This window comes from Bactrocera latifrons, unplaced genomic scaffold, assembly GCF_001853355.1.
Source record: "Bactrocera latifrons isolate USDA-ARS-PBARC rearing strain unplaced genomic scaffold, ASM185335v1 scaffold_879, whole genome shotgun sequence".
NCBI classification, from domain to species: Eukaryota; Metazoa; Arthropoda; class Insecta; order Diptera; family Tephritidae; genus Bactrocera; species Bactrocera latifrons.
The window spans coordinates 48,279-65,088 of NW_017537577.1; positions in this window are offsets into that span (position 1 = coordinate 48,279).

A 16,810-nucleotide genomic window follows, 5' to 3' on the forward strand; every position below is an offset into this window, starting at 1 on the left:
TTCATCTTCTTCCATAAAACTTTGACAATTTGCATCCGAAAAGACTTTCAGCCTTATTGAATGCATAGCTATTGGTCAAAGTTCAGTAAAAATCGCAACGTTTGTGACAAATAGAACTTTGCTATGGCCAAGTAATTCAGTAGAAGCAATTAGTAAGATCTTCTGTATTATACTTCAGGCCAAAGCACCTCACAGTCACACAGAAGCGGCTCATCGCTCAACCAAACGCGTCTCATGGTGAAGCAGTTTGATGTTACTTCTAGTGAGGACAGTCACTCCTTGACTAATTTTGGGGGTACATCGCACTCAGCTTTTTTGAGTTGCTTATGTCAGAGTGAATTTTTGAGTACACTTTGCAGCAATGCAACTGCCGGCTATGTCAACGGAAACGGTGTAAAAAGGCATTAAGTGCCATTATTGTTGTAAAATGAAAAATTTTTTGATGAGAGCTTATAGTGCCTCTACAGCAATAGTTTGGCAAAACCTTTTTCAGTTTGTCAGTTATGMAAGTATGTTAAAGACGTTAACATCAAAAGAGTTAAAGAAGAAGKTAAAGAAACAGTTTCAGTAAAATTGGATAAGCATAGTATGTTTATAGGAGGAGGAGCCCATTTAAAGGCGATACAAATTACGTCAAATTGTAATTTCAGGGTCAAATGAGATCAAATGATGAAATATTGAAGATGACTGTTCACTAATGTACTCTACTTGTGTTGAAAATATTGTTTTGGACAAATGTGATCTACAAACTATTATATTTATCACATAAGTGTATTAAAATATTATTTAAAATGTTGTTCAGCAAATTCGAGGAGTATTAATATTTCCGACATAAAAAGCATATTTTTTTTCTGTTCCTTAATTCCTTATTTATACCATTATGCAACATGTAAACATGTTGGACATGTTTACACACGTCCATAAATACATATACCCCACAATCAGTGGCACCCAAACTTAATGCAAAATCCTGATTCGTGCCTTAATTCGCACGCCAACTCCAGCATTTTTCCGTTTTTAGCCTACAAATATCCCACATCGTACCAAACTTTACCGTCAACTGTGTGTCACTATGCCTACTGCTGTCAAAAAAAACCTTTTTCGTCTTTATTATGTAACTGTATATTTACTTTTGTAGTGATTTGTTGCAAAAGACTCGGTTCGTAATCAAATCCATCATTTTGAAAAATAAATATCAGAAGCCTACTACGACTATTTGCTCGCACAGCTCTACAACAAGAGCAAAACTTGGTAATACACMCATACACATACATACATGCAGAGTTACGTTGCATGCTCAGTTGTCCTTTGGCCGCTGTAAGTCACTTGGTTGTCGTGCTGCATCATCGCGCCTAACAATCTCRAGCGATGCCAATAACGATAACAATAATTGCCATCCAGGGACATATTCATCTCTTCTGCATGTACGCATATGTGTGTGTGTGTGTATTTGTGTACTCTATCTCTCATTGCATGTAGTTAAAGCTCGCACAGACGATTTGCGCTGGTATGTGTACTCACGCCCTTAGCAAAAAAGGATTTACGCGCCATTTCAAAATAAAATTGGCAAATTTTACAAATACAAATGCCAGCATGCGGCCTCATCTCGGATTCATCTGGTGTCCCAACACTATTCATTTTCCAAGTAAGCGCAACTGTCAGCCGCGCCCTCTCTCCGCCGACGAACACAACACGAGTCACTCATGCACACATACACATACATTAACAGCTGTTAGACATATGCTTTGGATGTGTGCACTCAAATTTATTTGTTGCGTGTGTATAGTGGGCGGCCTGCAATGTCGCCTAWCCAGAGTCTAATCTTTTTTATTCCGTTGTGGTCCTAACGCCGCTCTAATAAAGGTGACTTTGGTCGTGTAGTGACAGTTACTTGTTGTTGTTGGCACTGTACACACACATATCGCTGCCGACCGAGTGCCAGCCGAGTGATGTGTGTATCTCGTAGCGGCTATTGACATTCTGCGGCCTTTTAGCCGGCTGGGGAGTTCGGAGTTCAACGGCAAAAAACGCCGATAAACAAAATCGATTTCATGCTGAACACTGCGATAAATATTTGCATGCTCATATGCGGTTGGTTTTGTAGGTGTATGTGGATGTGCTTTAGCTGTTTTTTGTTTACGGTCTTTGTATTTAGTCAATTGCACGATTGGTCATTTGTATGGTCGCAAGCTTTGTTTGGCCTTTTGGTGTTCAATTGCTGGCTTTCGTGGCTGAGTCGATGCCTTTTGGTCGACGTTTTTTTTTTTTGATTGTGGGCCAAGCTGCACACTTTGGCGTTGAGTATATCCACAATATACTAACTCAGTACTGTACGAGTATCTACTAGTGTTCACTGGAACTGGCAGAGAGCTCTTTGTAAGTTAGAAGTCATAGTATTGGGTAACCGGGTTTATGAAGAGCGGTTCGTTGGCAGTACGAAACCAGAGTCAAATATATAATTTTTTATGTGGTTATTGCATGATGGATGGCACTCACAAACCCTATCTCATTTGCTTAAGCTGGAAGATCGAGAGTCTCCAATGATTTTTAGAGAGTTATGAACTATGGCAGCAATAAAACTCAGTATCTTCTGGCTTGAATTGGAAGATGTAACATTGCGATGATGGTTGTTGTTGTTCTCCTGTTTTACCTTTGGACAACTGGGGATCAGATGGGCTTAGCAAGCTTTCAGAATCCACCAGCACTTGCTCAGTTATATAGTTTTTTCGGTTAAAGGTGACTTATAAAATTGTTCCTTCTTCGTAGAGACCACTTATGCGGATACAGCCGAGATTACGACTGGCTGTTGTTATACCCTGAACAGGGTATATTAATTTTGTCACGAAGTTTGTAACACAAAGAAGAAAGCGTCGGAGACCCTATAGAGTATATATAYAAATGATCAGTATGTTGAGCTGATTCGATTTAGCCATGTCCGTCTGTCTGTATAGCCGTCTGTCTGTATATATACGAACTAGTCCCTCAGTTTTTAAGATATCGTTTTGAAATTTAGCAAACACCATTTTCTCTTCAAGGAGCCACTCATTTGTTGGAACTGCCGATATCCGACCACTATAACATATAGCTGCCATACAAACTGAACGATCGGAATCTAGTGCTGGTATGGAAAACTTTAACATTTGACAATGTATCTTCACTAAAGTTGGCACAAGTTATTTTCTATGGCAACAATATAATCTCCGAAAAAATTGTTCAGATCGGTTAACTATAACATATAGCTGCTATACTAACCGAGCGATCGGAACAAATTACCTGTATGGAAAACTTTCACATTTGACAATGTATCTTCACTAAAGTTGACACAAGTTATTTTCTATGGCAACAATATAATCTCCGAAAAAATTGTTCAGATCGGTTAACTATAACATATAGCTGCTATACAAACCGAGCGATCGGAACAAATGACCTGTATGGAAAACTTTCACATTTGACGTGGTATCTTAACGAAATTTGATATAGATTATTTTTTAAGACAACAATGTAATCTCTGAAAAAATTGTTCAGATCGGTTAACTATAACATATAGCTTCCATACACTGAACGAGATATATTCTGCAAATTTGAGGTGTTTATTCTCTAAGGCAACGCTACAATAGTTGAAGAAATTTTGCAGACCGGATAACGAAACCTTCCATACAAATTGAAAATCAAAATTAAGTTCTTATGTGACAAGAAACATTTCTTGAAATTTAGCATTGATTATTGTCCAAGATTCGCTTTAATCTTCAAAAGAATTGTTAAGGTCGGACTGCCATACAAACCGACCTGTGAAGGGCATATTAGCTTCGGTACAGCCGAAGTTAACCTTTTTTTCTTGTTTTTAAATTGGGTTCATGTTTTACGTGGCAGGTTCGAAACCGAGCACACAGCCATTGGTAGGTTGGCTACCCAGAAGATAATTGGTCTAAGACCGGAGGTTAGAAGCCGATTGAGCCATATGTAATAAAATCGTTTCTGACCAATCCCAAGTGAATGGCGCTCAGAGAACTTTCCTCACTTGAGTGAACTTGACTCCATCCTCCTAAATATATAAGCTCATTTGCTGAGTTTAATTATAGGAGTTCCGAAATAATATTTTCTTGTTGATGGATATGCTTCTTTTTCTTCTTAATTGGCGTAGTCACCGCTTACGCGATTATAGCCGAGTTAACAACAGCGCGCAGGTCGTTTTTTCTTTTCGCTACGTGGCGCCAATTGGATATTCCAAGCGTAGCCAGCTCCTTCTCCACCTATTCCTTTGCTTCGCCCGGCGGGTACTGCGTCAAATACTTTCAGAGCTGGAGTGTTTTCGTCCATTCGGACAACATGACCTAGCCAGCGTAACCGCTGTCTTTTAATTCGCTGAACTATGTCAATGTCGTCGTATATCTMATATAGCTCATCGCTTCATCGATTGCGATATTCGCCGTGGCCAACGCGCAAACTAACATAAATCTTTTGCAGAACTTTTCTCTCGAACACTAGCAATGTCGACTCATCGGTTGTTGACATCGTCCAAGCCTCTGCAGCGGTCTTTTCCAAGATTTGGCGTATGGTGAATACCTGATCGAATGTTGATTTGCCAGGTCTAAAGCCACACTGATAACGTCCAATCAGTGTGTTGACGGTGGGCTTTCATTTTTCAAAAAATACGCTCTACAGAACTTTATATGCGATGTTCAGGAGGCTAATCCCACGGTAGTTGTCGCAGATTGTGGGGTCTCCTTTTTTGTGGTTTGGGCATAGCACACTTAAATTTCAATCGTTGGGCATGCTTTCGTTCGACCATATTTTACAAAGAAGCTGATGTATGCTCCTTATCAATTCTCGCTGCCGTGTTTGAATAGCTTGGCCGGAAATCCATCGGTTACCGCCGCTTTGTTGTTTTTCAGGCGGGTAATTGCTATTCGAACTTCATCATGATCGGAAAATGGAACGTCTGCTTCATCGTCGTCGATTGGGGATCGGGTTTGCCTTCTCCTGGCGTTGTGCGTTCACTGCCATTCAGCAGGCTGGTGAAGTGTTCCCTCCATAATTTAAGTATGCTCTGGGCATCGGTGACTARATCACCTTTGGGGGTTCTACAAGAGTATGCTCCGGTCGTGAAACCTTCGGTAAGCCGCCGCATTTTTTCGTCGAGTTTTCGAGCATTACCCCTGTCGGCCAGCGTATCAAGCTCTTCGTACTCACGCATTTCGGCCTCTTTCCTTTTCTGTCTGCAAATACGTCTCGCTTCCCTCTTCAACTCTCGGTATCTATCCCATCCCGCTTGTATTGTGGTCGATCGTAACGTTGCGAGGTACGTAGCCTGTTTCTCTCCGCTGAGACACGGTACTCCCCGGCCTCAAAAAGATTACTACTTCTCATGGATCTAGTAACTGAACTCCAACTAGCATCGCAAAAGCTCAAAACTGGTATATGCGTGGCACATTGGCTTACCAGATAAACGTAACCATATTAATAGAAAATTTTATGAATATTATTAGCTTTAGTTATCTTAAAAGTAAATATATTTATTGGAGACATAAGCCTTACCATATTTTCAGCAAACTAGAAGTCGTCGCTGTAGTGTGAAAACAAAATACGGCTGTGGTCGAACTCTATCAAGCAGAGACTACAAGCAATTATTAAAAAATGACTAAAAATCCTCTAATATTCTGGTTCATAACTATAAGCAAGAACAACAACTGAAACAAATAAATAGCGGTGACTACAAGTAGGTCATTCTTTGGGGTAGACCTTAAACAGCATTACGTGAATGTTGCTTGKCTGGATTACTCAAAGAAGTTGAATTAGTGGCCACTGAGAAATAATAGGGAAAGCGTTGATACTTCGCAGTTAGGCTTTGTTAATTGTTGCATAAGGTAATGGTAAGGTAAAGGACGGTTCAAAACATAAGACGCTATGGTTTACACAGAACAAACGCTTGGCTTTTTATTGGTATATTAAGCGTAGAATAAAAATATATCGTTTGTAATTACTTTTGCAAGCAAATCAAGGTGATTATTTTTGGCAAGCACCACGTTTCTAATTTCACGCTAAGCCTATTCTACTTTTGCTAACTAAATTAATTAATCCAAGACATAGGTAACCGACTCCAGTGAGCGCTTCACGAGCTCATGTATTACAAGTATGTGCAAATTTGGTGTCCTTGACTACGAAAGTTTTCCCTTATGCAAGAGTATAAGCACAAAAACACATATATGTGCATATAWCTACAGGTATGTGTGCAACAACTAATTAAAATTAGATGAGGGACGATGCTTGAAATATGCTTACCAATGGATTATTATAATTATGGTGTGTGCAAACAAATTCAAGAAAACCTGACATTCAATATGCTTATGCATGTATTTGTATTTTTTGCCCACGCGCATGTTTAAGTGTGTGTGTGTGTGGGGGGGGGATTGTGTGGTATGTCAGCAGATTGCGTTGAGTGTGGTTGCATTATTTTCACACAAAGACATGCAACAACAGCAACGACTTATCAACTCGCAACCGTAGAGAAAGAGGCATGGTTATTTGAGAAGACGCAGCCAGCGCGCTTTACGACGAGTAGTTTGTCTTCTTGGCTTAATTTGCGAACTTACTCGAGCTTGACTGCCTACATGTAAATGTATATGTATGTATGTGTGYTRATTTACCTCTTCACCTGAATGTGATAGCCTCTCACTTTTCTTTGTTGTTGTGGTTATTTTTTGTTTTTCGCTTTTCATTGCTTTCCAACGCGGCGAAGTCGCTGAAAAAGCTGCAGAAAAAAAGCAGCCTCGTCTTCCATAACATAATTATAAACTTTTACTTTGGCATTTGACTACTTATGTTAATTTTTTGCACACTTGCACGCACAAGCTGCAACGCATCGAAAGATAGTGAAAACTACTACAAAAACAATTTCTGTTTCCTTACCAGAGTAAAGGCTAAGAATAATCATATAAAGTAAATACACGCAAGCGCGTATATATATATATATGTATGTATATATATGTATGTATGTGTAACTACGAGTTCTGCACACCTACATGTGTATATTGCCTTTGGAACGCACAGAGCGAATGTTGCTAATTGCAAAACCTCAAAGGATTAGCAGCCGTTCCACTCTGTAGTGGAGATTGTCGCGCATGGGTGATTATCTATATGTATCCGTATGTATATGCATATGTAAAGGCATATGTATATATATTGTGCATATGCAAATGCATGTGAGTGCTTTGGTATATTTTTATTCTATCAARCCACGGTCTCTATCAGCGCCTTTCGACGTTTGTTCGGCATTTGTTGTTTGAAATGGATGTGGTTGCTAAAAGACCCTGCGCGGTGATATATTTTTTTTTAGGTTGAGTTACCTGTCAGAAAAATTGTGTTCCAAAACACTTAAAGATGACCGTCGCAGGAACTGAAGGAAAATTTTCTGCATTCTTAAAGCAAATTCGCTATGATTCCGACAAAGATATTAAAGGGTCGTTTGAGGCGGTTTTTATAAAGATACAGCACGCATATAGTTTTGTGATATGATCAAGAATTTTACTATAAAGAAAAGAGGTTTGCCATTATGAAATTAAAAAAAAAAAAGTATTTCGGCTGAGTAACCGACGCGGGCGGCTCGAATAAACTCCCGTCGATACACCCAAGTTTCGACTTTTTGCTACAGCTAAACTCGTTTGTCAGCAATAACGCGCTGAATATCTTTTTTCAAGACATCAATAATGTTGGGCTTAAACTTCGAACTTCGAATAAGCACACATAAAATAGTGCGGCTTTGTTAAATCCCGCAATCTTGGAGACTACGTTACAGGCCTACGGCTCTATATACTGTGTCTTTCCTTGCATGAATTGATTGTTTCGTTGGCCACACGAGACATATGGAACCATCTTGTTGGAACCACTGAAGGTGTATATCATCCTTCAAATTAGGCACGAGAAAATTAGTATTAATTGCTCTATGGCGTTCTCCGTTGACTGTAACATTATTGTCGACTTCATTTTTGTAGAGATATGGGTCAATGATTCCTTCCCGAAAACTGAGATCATTCCGAACAATCTTCCAAGAAATGAATAAGCAGAGCTCTAATTCTTGCCCGCGGTGTTTCATAGACTTATTTAGGACTTTTTCGATACTTTTCTCCACAGCAGCACGGCATTTCTGAGAATGGCCATTATCCATTAGTGTAAACGTGGTGCGAAACCGATTGATACAAACACTGCAGCACAATTATATCGACGGAATATTGAATACTAGCTATCTCCCTCAACCAAAAATATCACGATGTTTTCCTACAGGGTCATATGACTTTCGCTTGTGCGCGCATGAATGCACAGTTATTTTAGCCTGGCAGTCTGCTTTTGCGTGCTCTAGTATTTGGTGCGTTGCAAATTGAAGTGCTCAAGTGTGCACTTTCAATTTTGTGCCGAATATTCAATGCGTTTCTTTCTTTATTCGCACATTCCACTACAATCAAGGTTCCATTGGCTCCTTCATTCGTTCTGTGCGCGCTCATCTTATTATTTTTGTGGTGGCATTCTTTTCAAATGTTATAACATTCGACAGAGGATAATAATTAGTTAGTTAGAAGCTTAAAGTTAAGACCAAACACTAGAATCAGATAGATTTGCATGACATATGTTATATTTGTTTTATGTCGAGAATTATTAGACTTAGAAATTTAATTATCACGAATTTGATTACAGCATTTTTGAAAACTTCGTCCTTCTTGACATAACTAAACTGATGTTGAGGTGAAATCAAATGACAAGGTCTTAGATGCTCAAATAGTTTCATTTTAAGAAGTGTTGTGCTTATTCTTCTTCTTTCTGTTGAGCTTATTCTTCTTCTTTATCTGCGACATTCAGCCAAATTTCTATAACATATTTTGCGAGCTATAAGTGGCTATAATATGTAAGTATTTTTTTTTTTTTTAATTTTGAAAAGGTATGCCGCACGTTATTCATGAAATGTTGTGAAATATTATTTAAAGGTTTTTACTTCACTTCTTAATCTATAATTAAAAATTAAGGCCAATTTACCAAATCAAATTAAAATTGTATATAAGAATGCTTTATACCCTTAGACCAAAGCAAAATTAGAAAAGACTTCTTGAAGTTTTAAAATCTGTCCTTGTAATTTGTAAGCTTGTGAAGCTCTAGGAGAAGATGCTTCTGTAGAGATGATGAGGAGCTGGAAAACACATTAGGAAGTCACCCGAAATGKTCGTTGGATATTTTAACTAATCCCCAAAATAGAAAGTCCGCACGACGAAGCAGAGTCACACAGCAGAGCCAATTGTCACAGGTCATAGTTGTGCCAAGGCATATTTGAACCGATTTTTACACGAAAATGTTGATATAAGGTGCGTTTGTAGAAGCGATATAATTAAGAATGTTGAGCATGAGTTACTCCACTAACTTTAAAACCAGCAAGAAAGGCGATGCTTATTGAACACATTTGGTATAAACCCAACCTCTGCGCACTTAATAGACAAAATGGTTGGATCGAAAGATAAGAAGAAGTTCTCCTCAAGAAGCTTCTTATTTGTTGAAATTGTCGTTGTAAGACAACTTCCGCATATCGATATCAGACCTGTCATACAAACTGAACGGTCAACAAATGTCTTTGAAGGGAAAACTTTTTGATTTGGCCAGATATCTTTACTAAATTTAACATGGATTATTGTATAAAGAGAAGAAAGTTTACATAATTGCTTAGATCGAATCACTATAGCATATAGCCGCCATGCAGATTGAATGATCTGAACTAAGTTTTTGTGTGAAAAACTTTTTTTATTGGATCACTATAGCATATTGGTGCCTTACAAGTTCACCAATCAAAATCCAGTTATTRTATAAAAACTTTATTTATTTAATACGATATTTTCATGAAATTTAGTAAGTATGATTGCTAAAAACAAAGTTGCTTTCTCTGATTATTTAGTGGAGATCGGATTGAAACAGCGTAAACTGGCATTCAAACTGATCTATCAAAAACCAGATAAATATCTTTCTATTCTGTTTTATGCTATAATAAAAACTATAGATATAGAACTTAATCTTCAAGCGTAAAATCTATACCGTTAGAGTTCCAGGTATTTTACGTTATTAAGGCGAGAAGTCGGTCCATACCTCACCATATCAACAACATATCAATAAAAGTGACTTTTGTTAGGAAACTGCACTTTAAGTTGTATAAACTTAATTTAAAGTATAGTAAGTACACTCCGGCATAGAAAAAGAAGAATCTTACGACAACATACACCCGAATTTATTATCTTCATAGTAGCTTCTTTCGAAAATTTTCACAASAAATGTTTGCTTGAAGATAACTTAATACCTTTAGCTTGAATTTTATGCTTCGCTACAAGTACATCTCAAATGATTCAAATGAAAAACCAGATTAAATTAACACSATCCTATAAGCATACATATTTCAAATGGCATCTAATTACGCTAGTTCATATGAATTGTATTCTGCGCARTATTCGCTGCCAACCATTTGCTTAAACATCGTTTGTGGCTTATCTGGCAACTGTCATGTTAGCTAACTATTTCCCCGGCTACATATAGCCAAATGTGTGTATCTGCGGCTGCCTGCTCATTGACAGTCAATAAATCACGTCATTGCAGCGTTACGCAACATTTAATGGAGACTTTGCAGTTTAAGCGAAAGCGAGMAATCGATATTTGTAATACAGCGAAAGCCTTTAACTAGTTTCCCACAGCGTCACACTGTACACAACCAACGCCAGCGCACACATTCATGCAGATGAAATTATACACTCATACATACATATATACATGTGTGTGTAGCTCACCAGCGCAACTGACATTTTTGGCAAAAACTTTATCGCACGCAACTTTGAGCGCTCGAGTTAATTGCCACCCACGACACATCACTCATACGCCCGGTTGSCGACGAACGATGGCAGCGGCAGGCAGACAGTAGTTTCGAATAACTGCGCGCTCATTCGCCGAAGCGCTGCCATAGCGAAGAGTTTCTGCAGACAATACACACACAAATAGGCACACATGTATGTAAGTATGTATATATGTACATGCGTGTGTGTGTGTGTGTGGCTGGCATGCCGACGAAAAGTATAAATTAATTAAAATGATTTTATGCTCACGTTCCAATATTACATCAGCCCTCTCCCCGCACCTTCCACATGATCACATTCTGCACAGCCGTAAGCAAATCGCTGCACAATAACAGTGGCGGCATCGGTAGCAGCGACGGTGCCAGCGACAGCAGCCGCGTCAGCAGAGGCAACATCAATTAAAGCAATCACCACCACAACAATCACCGCCACAGCAGCCGAGTCGCTCCTGCCATACACTAATTTCCTTACCTTTTCTCATCCTTTTTCGCGCTCTTTCTGCCTCTCCGTTCCGACTCACTTAAATGCTGGCTTGCATGTTCAGTTGGCATGAAAAAAACTTTTCAAAATTAATTACTACGACAAGCTGTAGATGGGATAATAAAAAATCTCCACGAAGCAYTTGCTATGCGTGTATGTGTGTATATGTGGGGCTGTGGTTATCAGGTTGGAAAAAAGAAACAATAAATCGGAAATTTCATGTCGGCGAAGCATCCAAAAAATCTGCGGCACCCCACCTGCGGTTGACAACCGTCAGCTATCAGGCAACTAGCCGCGTTTTGTTGCGCTCAGCGAGTCTGCCATGTGCTGGAAGTTATGGAAATTTCATAAATTTCTCCGACAGCGRTGGGTTATGAGGCAACTTGTGTACTTAGCAGCATAGCCTACACAAACAACACAAACAAGTTGCTAAAATACGTAAATGAGGTTAATTAATTTAAATGTTAATTAAGTTGTGAGGGTGAGGGTGGKAGTAGAACGTCGCATATTGCCGTGCTGGGTAATTAAGGTGTGAGATAATCATTAGCATTGGTGGCTGCGGGGCTGTTTCAAACAACTTGGTGCATGCCAATCACCTTTTTGGAAAAATTATTTACCTTAAGTGAGTTTACATGAATGGTATGCTATGGTATGTATAGTGTTATTTGTTTTTTATGTGGCCGTGTGTAAGTGTGTTCCTTTGAAGCTGTGGTGGTAAGCATATATTTTGTTGTCAGGTGATTCTCTTTGTTATAGCTATTGTTCGTTTGAATCTTCTGCAGTCTTTTTTCATTAGCTTAAATGTTTATCATATATATAAATCCATAGTGCGGTCCTAATACCTGGATTTTTTGTACGAATTTTTCTCTTGGATATGTTATGTTATGTTATGCTCCTGTATATGGTATTTCATGTCTCATTTGAGTTGCCTGTTTTTTTAGTTTTTCAATACAYTCCTGCCATATTATTTTTTATGGATTTTTAAAGGTTTCCTACTTGTTTCTGGTTTTAGGCAGTCAATTCAGTCAATTATCTCACTAAAATTCCTCTGTCATGAAAATTTCGAATTTTGAAAATTTTCGAGGTAAGTCCTGAGTAAATTAATTCCACTGAGATCCAGTTTATTGTCATATTGCATGAATTTCCATAAAGCTTCCGAAGTTCTTCCAGCATCAGGTAGTCAATTACAACACTCAAATTTGACTGTTTTAAAAATTACAGATTTTGACAATTTTCGAGATAAGTCCTAGGCCACTTAATTCCACTGGCAATCAATTCTACAAAATAATTATGAAAAATGTTATTACTAATTAATACCCTTTTACTTAGTAATAATAAAAAATAATATAAAAGCATCTAATCTAACCCAACTCGTGCCATTATTACAGTATGAATGTCACGTAACCTTCTGTTTATTCTTAATGATTTCTAAACGCGTTTTGCTAATTCTGTAATATGCAATTTTCTTATATTTTCACCGTAACCTTCAAAAAGTATGCTACATTCATGCAGTTCCTTCATTTTGAATTCTATGTATKATGTCATATTAAATGACAAACTGAGTCAAATAGTTGTGATTCTCTATATATTATATTTATTAATTACTAACTATAATAAATTTTGCGTGTGATTTTGTATTATGATTCGAAATTTTAATGGCATATTATTTTATGTTACGATTTCATTGTAATGTGGTGTTTTTTTTATAAGCCATGTTATGTAAGGTTATGGTACGTCATGTCATGTCTGATTATGTTATGTTCCGTATATTATGATTTACCATTTTATGTTTACTTATGTTATGTTATGTTGTGTTATGTTATGTTATATTATGTTATGTTATATTATGTTATGTTATGTTATATTATGTTATGTTATGTTATATTACGTTATGTTATGTTATGTTATATTACGTTATATTATGTTATGTTACGTTAACTCATGCTATAACGTTAAGTCAAGTTATGATAAATGTTGGGTTGCAATATGCTACGTTATAATACGCTATAATATGTTGGGTTTGTTGTGCTATGCAATGTTATTTAGTGCTATCTTGAGAAGAAAAGGTTACTTTGGTATCTGTATACTATATAAATACTGCCAAAAAAAAAAAAAAAAAAAAAAAAAAAAAAACAGAGAAAATTAAAAATAAAAAAAAAAAAAAAAAAACTGAGAATTTCGATCTAGTACCAATTAATTAAACTAGCGTCTCCTGAAATAATATTACCCCGAGTGTGTATATGAAATTGTCACCCAATTGCTTGCAGTCCATTTTTTATAGCATCACATATGTATAGTTATATGTACCCATTTCTTTTCTTTATTTAATTGAATTTATTGTTGTATTTACATTTCATTAACAAATCAAAACGGATAGTTCGGTTTCACAAAATAATATTTTCCATACACACTATGCAAGTATGCAGTGGTAAAGACCCTTACATACAAGCGCAAGGAACTGCATGTGTATGGCACTCTACTTAATTATGATTTCTGTAAATATTTTCCGCTGCACTAATTGGCAGCTGCTCCTTGGCGACACCAAAGCTTTGCTTTATTTTTCATAAAAACACTAACAAGCGATATCTTCGAATAAGTGCCACAAACGTATATAAAAGGTTGCACCTAAATCCACTCCCTGTAAGTGCTTGCTTTTTGAAAAGTAAATATATTCCATGAGCGGCATACAGCAAACACTTGAGATGGAGTAGTGTGTTCATTGTTATTAGTGAATGAGCTGCTGCTGTTCACAATCTCAGTTTCTCAAACTTCTTTTAGTAAGATTTTCAATTGCATACTTTTGAAGTTACATTTCACTAGTTTTCTTTCCGACACATTTGCTTCATTTTCTTTGCATTGAACGATATTAGACGAAAAGTGWAGAAATGTTGCTAGAAGGTTACCACATAATCACCCAAGCGACACCGCTTCACTCTATGGGCTCTTGAAGAGTTCCAAGAAGATCCGAAATTTTCGAGCCAAATTTTGTTCAGCAATGAAACTCATTTCTGGCTCAATGGGTGTAAAAATAAAAAATAAAAAAAAATTGCCGAGTTTGGGACGAAGACCAACCTGAAGAGATTCAAGAGCTGTCATTTCATCCGAAATTAACATCGGTTTGGTGTTGTTTGTGGACCTTTCTTTCAATTTTCCTTTCACAATTTTCAGCAACTAAACCGCAGACTAAATTTAAAGTATCTGTACTGAAGTGTGGCCGATGAAAACGAAGCCGTCTAGCGTATAATTATTTGAAAAATGTTGCCGAAACCGAAACCGAAACTGAAAGCGCACACAAGCATATCCATGGCATAGTTACTCTATATATATATGTATATAGAAGAATGCATATGTTGAATGCCATGGTTACGTGCCCACCTGTGACGGATATAAGCTCATCAAGTGCATACGCTTTCATGCTCATTGCTCACTCTCGCTACAGCGCTGTACATGTATATGCATATACCCACACATACTTAAAATTAAGTACTGACACATAGACTCCGATATTTCAGTATGTGTGTGCGGTCGCAGCAAATCCTAGTAGCTGTTTATATGATAAGTGACATTAATTCGTTATGATCGCATTCGCTCAACTCCACGTCGGCGGCTTTGGCGCTGACAATTTCCGCAACAGCTGTTGTGTGTGTAGCAAATCAGCTAAAGTGAAAGCAGATACCGCAGACAGTTTGCTATTAGCATTTATTTAAAATCGCACACATATATATGCTCATATGGATATGTATGCATGAGATTTTGGATGAAAGCGAATTTTAGTATCGAGTAAATGGCGCATGGTGGATTGTAAAATTGCACGTAGCAGCGAAAACACTCATTATTGGGTAATATTCGTCTGAATAGACGAGAAATATAGCAGCCGTAGCTGAGAATGTACCGTGGAGAGTAGATTTGGTRCTATTCGCAGCAACTCGAGTTGACGTATGGAATGACCTGGTGCATTTTACTTCGAGATCTTAAATTTAAAGTCTACAAATCACAAGCTTGTGTAAGAATGATGAGGACCATTTTKGGCTCAATGGGTATATAAAGAAGCAGAAGTGAGCAGTTGGGACGAAGAGCAACCTGAAGAGGTTCRAAAACTGTGGGGCGGTAGAATCATCGGTCCGAATTTCTTCAAAAATATTGCTGGTGAAAACGTAATCATCAATGGCGGCTGCTATCGCGCCGTGATAACCGAGTAATTGTAGCTAGTTACCAGTTGAATTACGGTAATCTTGAAAAAATAAATGCCAAAGTGTGTTCTTTTAAATAATAATATACTTCGCTCTACGAATTCGAATTTTCCGAGCTTTCCATTAAAACATTAGCGAACGTCGAAATGTATAAAAGGTGATGATCGAGTATATTTAATCGGTAATTTCAACCAGACTTGGTGGTGCTACCTCACTTGATTTATTCGCTTATCAAGACAAGTGGCAGCAAATGTGCTACGAAARTATATTGTAATCATTAAATTTATGACAAGTTCAAGTGTTTGGTTAATGTTTTTTTGGATAGAGTTGGATTTATGACATGTAATTTCTTTGTTAAAAGGCCATATAGATAAATTATTCCCAATTTATTGCTAGTATCAAATCTTAGGCTATTAGTAGTCGACGTACAGCGGTGTCAATGGTAGTGGTTGAGCACGGCACTTACAAACTAGCTTATCTATAAATAATTTTATTATATTGAAGTTCAGTTACCAAGAATAAACATTCTATGGCATTTATAAGAAAGAGTTGGTACGAAAGTGATTTCTTATCAGATTTTGCTATCTAGGTATGCTATGCTAGCAAACTATATCTTTTTTTGTGTCAAATATATTATTCAATTCATAAATATTAACAAATAAATGTCACCGTAGAATTGAAACAATTTTTGGCAGAGGCCCACTACAAAAGACTTAATGAATATATGAATGAGGAAGCGAGAAGTCTCCTATTAAAAGGATATCTCTAGCAATTGTTGTACTCCAACATTTTTTATTTTATTGCTGAATAAAAAAAACGGATGCAATTTTTTTAGAACACTTCAAGTGGATCCGCAGATAAGGTGCTGAATCATAAACTTTAGCCTTCTGAAGTGGCACTCTCAGTAAATGCACATTCAAAGCACACATATGCATTTGTCATCTTGATAATTTGATTATAAGTAGTGGGTAATTACTTGTGTTGTTAATTTAGACCCTGTGGCATCAAGTGGGTAATACCTAAACGGAAGTTAAATAACTGAATGAGCAATGTTGATATGTCAGAACAAAAATATGTACATTCATTGATTATTTTTTCTTATTGGGACCATATAGTTACTTCATTACAAGTTTTCGAAGAATTTGAAAAGGAAAACTAAGTGTAWTGCGCCATTATAGTCTGACTATTGCTTAACTACCATTATTCTTACACAAAAAAAAAAAAAAAAAAAATTGCTTAACTACCATTATTCTTACACAAAAAAAAAAAAAAAAA